The following is an 8,483-nucleotide window of genomic DNA, read 5'->3' on the forward strand; positions in this document are numbered from 1 at the left end:
TCACGTGAGGCACTTAATTTAAAAACAGAGATGTTTCCGCACAAAACAACAGAGAGAATCTGTGGAAAGAGCACAGGTGATGGTATCTCTTCACAATGGTCAGGTAATCCTGTTAGAATACTGGGCAGAGAATCATTTAACTAAGCAATGCCTCTCAAGCTTCAATGTGCACATACATGTTTTGGTGTTTCAGGCTTCACCGTAAGGAACGTAATGCTGCAGGTTTGGAAAGGGGCCATGAATTAGCTTCTTTTCGCAGGTTCCCTGTTAGTGCAGAGGCTGCTCCTTCTAGAGCCCTTATAGCAGCACTCAGCTGGAGGAAGCAGGGACGGCACACACAGTCCCTTACTCCAGCATCCTTTTTTTTTTTTTAATGACAGAAATTTATTTTCTACAGTTCTGGAGGCTGTAAACTCGAAGAGCAAGATTCTGTCAGGGTCCAGTTCTTTGAAGGGCACTCTTCTTTGCTTGAAGACTGCTTCCTTCCTGCTGTGTTCCCACGTGGCTGAGAGTGAGCTCTGTGGTGACTCTTTTCAGAAGACCACTAATTTTGTGGGATCAGGGTCTCACCCTTATGCCTCATTTAACCTTAATTACTTTCACAGAAGCTCCATCTCTAAATACAGAAGCAGTGAGGGTTGCAATTTTTTGCATATGAATTTTGAAGGTACGTAACATTCATTTCAAAACATATCCACTAGGTTAATTTGGAAATATTTATTTATTGATACATAAAAATAATGTTGACTTGTGAAATTTTTTATATTGTACAGAATTTCAAGAAGATTAGTAGCTATGACTAGTTGGCTATTGCTACAGATAGTTAGAAAATCATTTCACATTTTTTTCCAGCATCTTGTTTCCTGACTATTTTTTTTAATTTATTTTTATTTTTTATTGCATTTTAGGTTTGGGGGTACACAACACAAAACCCTTTCAGCCAAAGAAAGAACCACCAATCACCACTGCAAAACACAGCATTGTTTGCAAACCCTTGAAAGATTTCAGCGGCTGGAGATGGTGGCAACGTCTCAGTAAATATGCGTTTGGAAAACAACACGTGCTCACGCATCAATGCGACGTTTATGCAGAATGCACTGTGAGCTCAGGAGTCCGTTTGGAAAACAGCATGTGCTCAGGCATTAATGCGACGTTTATGCAGAATGCACTGTGAGCTCAGGAGTATGGCACAGAGCACTGCACTAGGAACCTCAGATAAGTTTCTGTTTTTTTAACACACTGGGACATTGGTACTTAAGAGTCCCATAATATTCAGGTTTTAAGTACATGGTCCGGCATTTCTATTTCTTCCTCTGTTTCCCTATTACTAATTTTAAAAAGAAAATATATAGAATAATAGCTCAGTATAAATAGCTGGGAGAAATATAGCAAGGAAGTGTTAAGTGCAGTTCAGAGGGACTTAACTTTTGTGTTGTATTTTATTGAGACTTGTGAAGAAACCACTAAAAATGCAGAGATGAACAGGTTGCTGGACGGCATGTCTAGAAATGCCAGCTTTAATTAAAAAAAAAAAAAAAAGATTTTAAGTTCCAAAGTATGTAGTTTGTTGTCCATTTATCTGCTTCTGGGTTTCAGAAAACTGTGAGCGCCAGCTCTGGAGAGGCAGTGGGGGCAGCCACTCCAAACTCTGACCGTCTTTAAGCAGTTCTGTCGGAGATTCCAGTGTGGGGTCAGACTGGGACAAGGCTCAGATTAGGGTGAATCTGGGCAGAGAGTGGACTCTAGGCTTCTGATCTCTATGCTGCTAAGTAAAAGCAATATAAAGAATTACAACCTCGGCCGGGTGCGGTGGCTCACGCCTGTAATCCCAGCACTTTGGGAGGCCGAGGCAGGTGGATCACGAGGTCAACAGATCGAGACCATCCTGGTCAACATGGTGAAACCCCGTCTCTACTAAAAATACAAAAAATTAGCTGGGCATGGTGGTGCACGCCTGTAATCCCAGCTACTCGGGAGGCTGAGGCAGGAGAATTGGCTGAACCCAGGAGGCGGAGGTTGCCGTGAGCCGAGATCGCGCCATTGCACTCCAGCCTGGGTAACAAGCGCGAAACTCTGTCTCAAAAAAAAAAAAAAAAAAAGTTACAACTTCACGAATAGCCCTTCAGAAGGTAGCATAAAACTCATGTAACAATAAAGGAAATAAAAGGAAAATGACCCAAATGAAGCCTAAGTGCCCTGTGCACCTCCCGTCCTTTTATTAATCACATGATGCTAAATTCAACCATGTATTCGTGTGCTCTAGACTGCAAGTTTCCAGATGGTTGGGGCGTGACAGCTTCATCTGCTTTTCTAATGGCCATATGAAAGGGAAGCAATCTGTGGGTGTTGAACAATGAGAACACGTGGACTCAGGGAGAGGAGCGTCACACACTGGGGGCAGCAGGGGAGGGGCAGGGGAGAGACAGCAGCGGGTGGGCAGGGGAGAGACAGCAGCGGGTAGGCAGGGAGGGTGGGGCGGGATAACACGGGGAGAAATGCCAGATATAGTATGCACCTAAAGTAAAATAAATAAAAACTTTTTAAAAAGGGATTCAATTTACTGATTGACCAGTTTGAGCATCCAGATCTATTCATTTTTTGCCAAAGAACCAGAGCAATTCCCATCTTAGTACAAACCAAAAAGAATGTTTCTGTGAGGAGAGAAACAAACCCTGGATGAGTCAGTGTTCTTCCTCTGAAATGGGAGCGGAATTAGATTTTTTTTTTTTTTTTTTTTTTTTTGAGATGGAGTTTCGCTATTGTTACTCAGACTGGAGTGCACTCAGCTCACCGCAACCTCTGCCTTCTGGGTTCAAGCAATTCTCCTGCCTCAGACTCCCGAATAGCTGGGACTACAGGCACGCGCCACCATGCCCAGCTAATTTTTGTATTTTTAGTAGAGACGGGGTTTCACCATGTTGACCAGGATGGTCTTGATCTCTTGACCTCGTGATCCACCCGCCTCGGCCTCCCAAAGTGCTGGGATTATAGGCATGAGCCACCGCACCCGGCCTGGAATTAGATTTTGTTATAAGCCCGCCCCCAGCCTGCACAGGACATCCTCAAATGTCTTAAACACCCACAAACGCTGGTGAGAGTGTCTTGCTGATCCTGGGCTGATGCCCCCCAGAGTGATCCAGGCAGGAGATTCAGGATGACTTTGTGGACTACAAATAAGTGAAACTGCCCCTGCCCCGGTGAACTGTAGACCCTGGATTCAGATGTGATAGTCCTTGTCCCTGATGACCTAACTCTAGGGTGGGAGAAAAGAAACGAATACTCGACTCCAGTAACACAGGTGACAAGGAGGCATAGTTGTGATTATGGCTCTGGATACTTTGCGGCCCTAACCTCCCACTGCTCAGGTGCTTGTTTAACAGATTCCACCACAGGATTCTGTTGACACCAGCACCTTCTCACACAGCTGTAGCAGGACTCTGGAAACGAGATCTGGAAATCGCAAGGGCTCCACTCTAAAAACAAAGCTTACGACGTCTATGTTGATGTCTCATGGTGCAGAAAATATCTTCTGTGAGTTTTCTGTGCATCTTCAACCCAAAGTCTGGTCCTGTCTTGTGAATCCAAGGCAGACACCAGCTTTTATGTGCAGAATTTACGTGGAATCAAAGTGACTCTCCCTTCTTAGAGTTTATAGCAAGCCAACTAAAGCCAGGAGAGATCCTCTCGTGGAGGTTTTCTCAACACATTGTAAAAAGTATTTTGACCTAAAAGGAAACAGCTGGGGTAAACCTAAGTAGAGAGTTTGTGCTAAAGCTTAAAGACTGCAACCCTGGTGTATAAAGTTCCCCTGAATATACACTCCAATTAGAAGCAGTTGTAAGTATATTTTCCAAGGCACAAAGGAAGGCAGAGAGGGTAATAATACAAAGTTGTCAGAAATTCTTGTTTTATATAAATAACATTGATTAGTAATTGCCTATACATTGTTATGCTATAGGGTGTGGGTTATAGAGTCGAGTGTGACATTATTGGCTTGCAGCAAGAGCAACCAATTTAAAAAAATAGTTTTTTTTTCTTTTTGAGACAGAGTTTAGCTCTCTTTACCCAGGCTGGAGTGCAATGGCGCGATCTCGGCTCACCGCAACCTCCGCCTCCTGGGTTCAGGCAATTCTCCTGCCTCAGCCTCCTGAGTAGCTGGGATTACAGGCACGTGCCACCGTGCACAGCTAATTTTTTGTATTTTTAGTAGAGACGGGGTTTCACCATGTTGACCAGGATGGTCTCGATCTCCTGACCTCGTGATCCACCCGCCTCAGCCTCCCAAAGTGCTGGGATTACAGGCGTGAGCCACCGTGCCCGGCCCAAAAATAGTTTAAAGAGGAGAGCAGACTATAACTCTGGTCTCATTTTAACATATCTCTGGGTCTGATAATTAAAATAACTTGTATTTCTCAAATAAAAGTTCTTTTCTTCCCTCAAATCCCAGGATGTGAATTCAGAATCTGGAACTACACATTTATGTCTTAGCAGCCTGGTAAGCTAGGAACGTTTGTGAGCATTTGGACGAAAGGAGGGAGGACGGTAAATTCTCATGTTTAATCAACGTGCATGTGTGAGCCTCGCTGGAGATCTGGGACCCTGTGATCCTTGAATCCGTGTCAGACCTGAAGATGGCAGGAGCACTGAAAGGGCAGAATAATTGATTGCTGTTCTAAAGAGTTATTTTTGCAGAAACCTAGTCTAACTGCTCCAGAAGGGACTGTGGATCTTAAGTAGGAGAAACCATTGTTTACAGATTTGGAGAGCACTTTGCTGCACAATTATGGGTTGTGACTGGGAACCTGAGAAAGAAAGACCCCTCTAAAATCAAACCTGCTGGGCACCTTGTGTATAACCTCTGGTAATTCTGGACAGTGTGTGGAAAATACTAGAAACAAAAACATCTCTAACCCTAAAAAAGTCTTAACAATAATAGAACAAGAAAACTATTTTGTCATATTAAACGGAAATGTAATATGTATCACAGGCAATCTGCTAAGAAAGGTCACCAAAATTAGTTTCCAAGTGGAAGACTTGACAGCAGCATTCGTCATTCATAGTTTATAATCATTTCACCTAGTAATCTGGGAGGTCATCTGGGTTTTCTAATTGGTAACATTCAAAGAAAAAACAAAATTTTTGCCAGGCATGGTGGCTTAGGCCTGTAATCCCAGCACTTTGGGAGGCCAAGGTGGGCAGATCACCTGAGGTTGGGAGTTCGAGACCAGCCTGACCAACACTGAGAAATTCCTGTCACTATTAAAAATACAAAATTAGCCAGGTGTGATGGTGCATGCCTATAATCCCAGCTACTCAGAAGGCCGAGGCTGGAGAATCCCGGGAGGCGGAGGTTGCGGTGAGCTGAGATCACGCCATTGCACTTCAGCCTGGGTAACAAGAGCAAAAGTCTTAAAAAAAAAAAAAAAATTCACAACTTCATGACAGAAAGTACCTTTGCAATGTAGAGCCATGTACCTGCTGAAGGGAGCCTCCTACTCTCCTGCACAAACTGTGGAGTAGATAGGATGCATATTCTTGCTATTTACATTTTGGAACAGCTTCCAGTTCCTAAAGGCAATTCTGAGTCAAAAAGACAAATGAAATGTTCAAGTAACACAAATGATTTACATATATATTTCAAAGAAGCAGAGGAAATATTTAAATATAAAAGTTTTCAAATTAAGTGCCTTATGAAACTAGAAAACAGCAAAAATCTTCCCTTATTTTAAAGAGAAAGCATTAAGCCTCTTCCTAATTTGTATCTCTACTAAAAGTATAAAAATCAGCTGGGCGTGGTGGGACGCACCTGTAGTCCAGGTACTTGGAGGCTGAGGTTGCAGTGAGCTGAGATCACGCCACTGCACTCCAACCTGGGCAAGAGTGAGACTCCACCACAAAATAAACCAACAGCCGGGCGCGGTGGCTCACGCCTGTAATCCCAGCACTTTGGGAGGCCGAGGCGGGTGGATCACGAGGTCAAAAGATCGAGACCATCCCGGTCAACATGGTGAAACCCCGCCTCTACTAAAAATACAAAAAATTAGCTGGGCATGGTGGCGCGCACCTGTAATCCCAGCTACTCAGGAGGCTGAGGCAGGAGAATTGCCTGAACCCAGGAGGCGGAGGTTGCAGTGAGCCGAGATCGCGCCATTGCACTCCAGCCTGGGTAACAAGAGCAAAACTCCGTCTCAAAAAAAAAAGAGAGAGAGAGAAAAAAAAGATTGCAAATCAACAACCTAACTTTCTCCCTTAAGAAACTAGAAGGCCGGGCGCGGTGGCTCACGCCTGTAATCTCAGCACTTTGGGAGGCTGAGGCAGGTGGATCACGAGGTCAAGAGAGTGAGACCATCCTGGTCAACATGGTGAAACCCCGTCTCTACTAAAAATACAAAAAATTAGCTGGGCATGGTGGTGCGTACCTGTAATCCCAGCTACTCAGGAGGCTGAGGCAGGAGAATTGCCTGAACCCAGGAGGCGGAGGTTGTGGTGAGCCGAGATCGTGCCATTGCACTCCAGCCTGGGTAACAAGAGTAAAACTCCGTCTCAAAAAAAAAAAAAAAAAAAAAAAAGAAAGAAAGAAAATGGGAGGTTTTGGGTCCATTCGTGCTGAGAGGCCTCCGGGGAAAAAAATCTATTTTTTTAGGAGCTCAATGGCTCAAAGTCAGCTTCATTAAAAGCTAACATCCAACATGTGTATATGTGTGTGTACATGTTTGTATTTAAAAGGCATTCATGTTTTTATCTCCTAAGACCTTGCCTTTGTGACAAAAATTTTCTCTTCTCAGATTGACTGAATTCTGTTTTCTTCATTAATAGCTATTACAACAGAAGCTACTCTGGGATTTTTTTTTTTTTTTTAGATAGTTTATTTCTTGTTGCCCAGGCTAGGGTGCAATGCCATGATTTTGGTTCACTGCAACCTCCACCTCCCAGGTTCAAGCGATTCTCCTGCCTTAGCCTCCTGAGTAGCTGAGATTATAGGCACACACCAACACACGTGGCTGTTACAGGCATAAGCCACCGCCCCTGGCCTTGGAAAAAAAATTTTAAGTGCACTGTAAAAGCATCACATTGTCTAGTCTCATAATTCTCCCTTTTTGAAAACCCGGGATTCAGTGTGTGCTCTGCTATGTAATTTTTGTTTGATCTGGCATCCATCTTTAATCTCCTAGCACCACCAGACTTTCTGTGTGCGAGATGTAAATCTTGCCCTTTGATTTTCACCTAAGAGTCGTTTCCTTTCATATGCAAATTTAGGGCTATGTAGCTGACAACGGCCAGAGTAATAAACCAGGTCATCAAGAGTTTGAAAATCTAAGATAGGAAAAAGGAGGTCTTATGAATCTATGAAATGTACTTCTATTGGCAAGGCTAATACGTCTAAGTATTTATGTCTTGTATACCCCATATTTCACTACCGAAAATATATAAAAGAGCTCTAACTAGGCTGGGTGCCGTGGCTCAGGCCTACAATCCCAGCACTTTGGGAGGCCGAGGCAGGTGGATCACGAGGTCAAGAGATCGAGACCATCCTGGTCAACATGGTGAAACCGTCTCTACTAAAAAACACAAAAATTAGAGGGGCATGGTGGCGCACGACTGTAGTCCCAGCTTCTCGGGAGGCTGAGGCAGGAGAATTGCTTGAACCCAGGAGGTGGAGGTTGCGGCGAGCAAACATTGTGCCATTGCACTCCAGCCTGGGTAACAAGAGTGAAATTCCGTCTCAAAATAAATGAATAAATGAGCTCTAATTGGCTCAAGTAAATAAAAGCACTTATAAATGTATAAATATATAAAATAAATTTATTATATAAATATACATTTATAAATATATTTTTTGAGACGGAGTCTCACTCTGTTGCCCAGGCTGCAGTGCAATGGTGTGATCTTGGCTCACTGCAACCTCCACGTCCCAGGTTCCGGCCAGGCTTGAGCCACCTCACCTGGCCAAAAATAGGTAACATTTTTAAAATGTTTATTCAGAACTCAGAATTTCTTTAGGATTTATGTATAGTTGTATATAATTTTTATTATAACCATAAAAATGACCGTGTAGTCAATGAAGATTGTACATTCTGAAGTATCTAAAAGTGTAGAATTGGTTTGTTAATACAAAGGAGAAATGCTGGAGTTGATGGATACTTCTTTTTGCCCTGTGATTAATACATAAAATCATATGCCTGTATCAAATGCCATACATGCCATCATTTTTGTATCCACAAAAATTAAGAGAAATACATTTAAATAAAAAACAGAACAAAAAATCTAACCTATGGAAACATTTTTTTTTTTTGAGATGGAGCCTTGCTCTGTCACCCAGGATGGAGCGAACGGTCGTGATCTCAGCTCACTGCAACCTCCACCTCCCGGGTTAAAGCGATTCTCTTGCCTCAGCCTCCAGAGTAACTGGGACTACAGGTGTGTGCCACCACGCTCAGGTAACTTTTTGTATTTTTAGTACAGATGGGGTTTCACCGTGTTAG

The sequence above is a fragment of the Callithrix jacchus genome, chromosome 2 (assembly GCF_049354715.1).
Source record: "Callithrix jacchus isolate 240 chromosome 2, calJac240_pri, whole genome shotgun sequence".
NCBI lineage: Eukaryota > Metazoa > Chordata > Mammalia > Primates > Cebidae > Callithrix > Callithrix jacchus.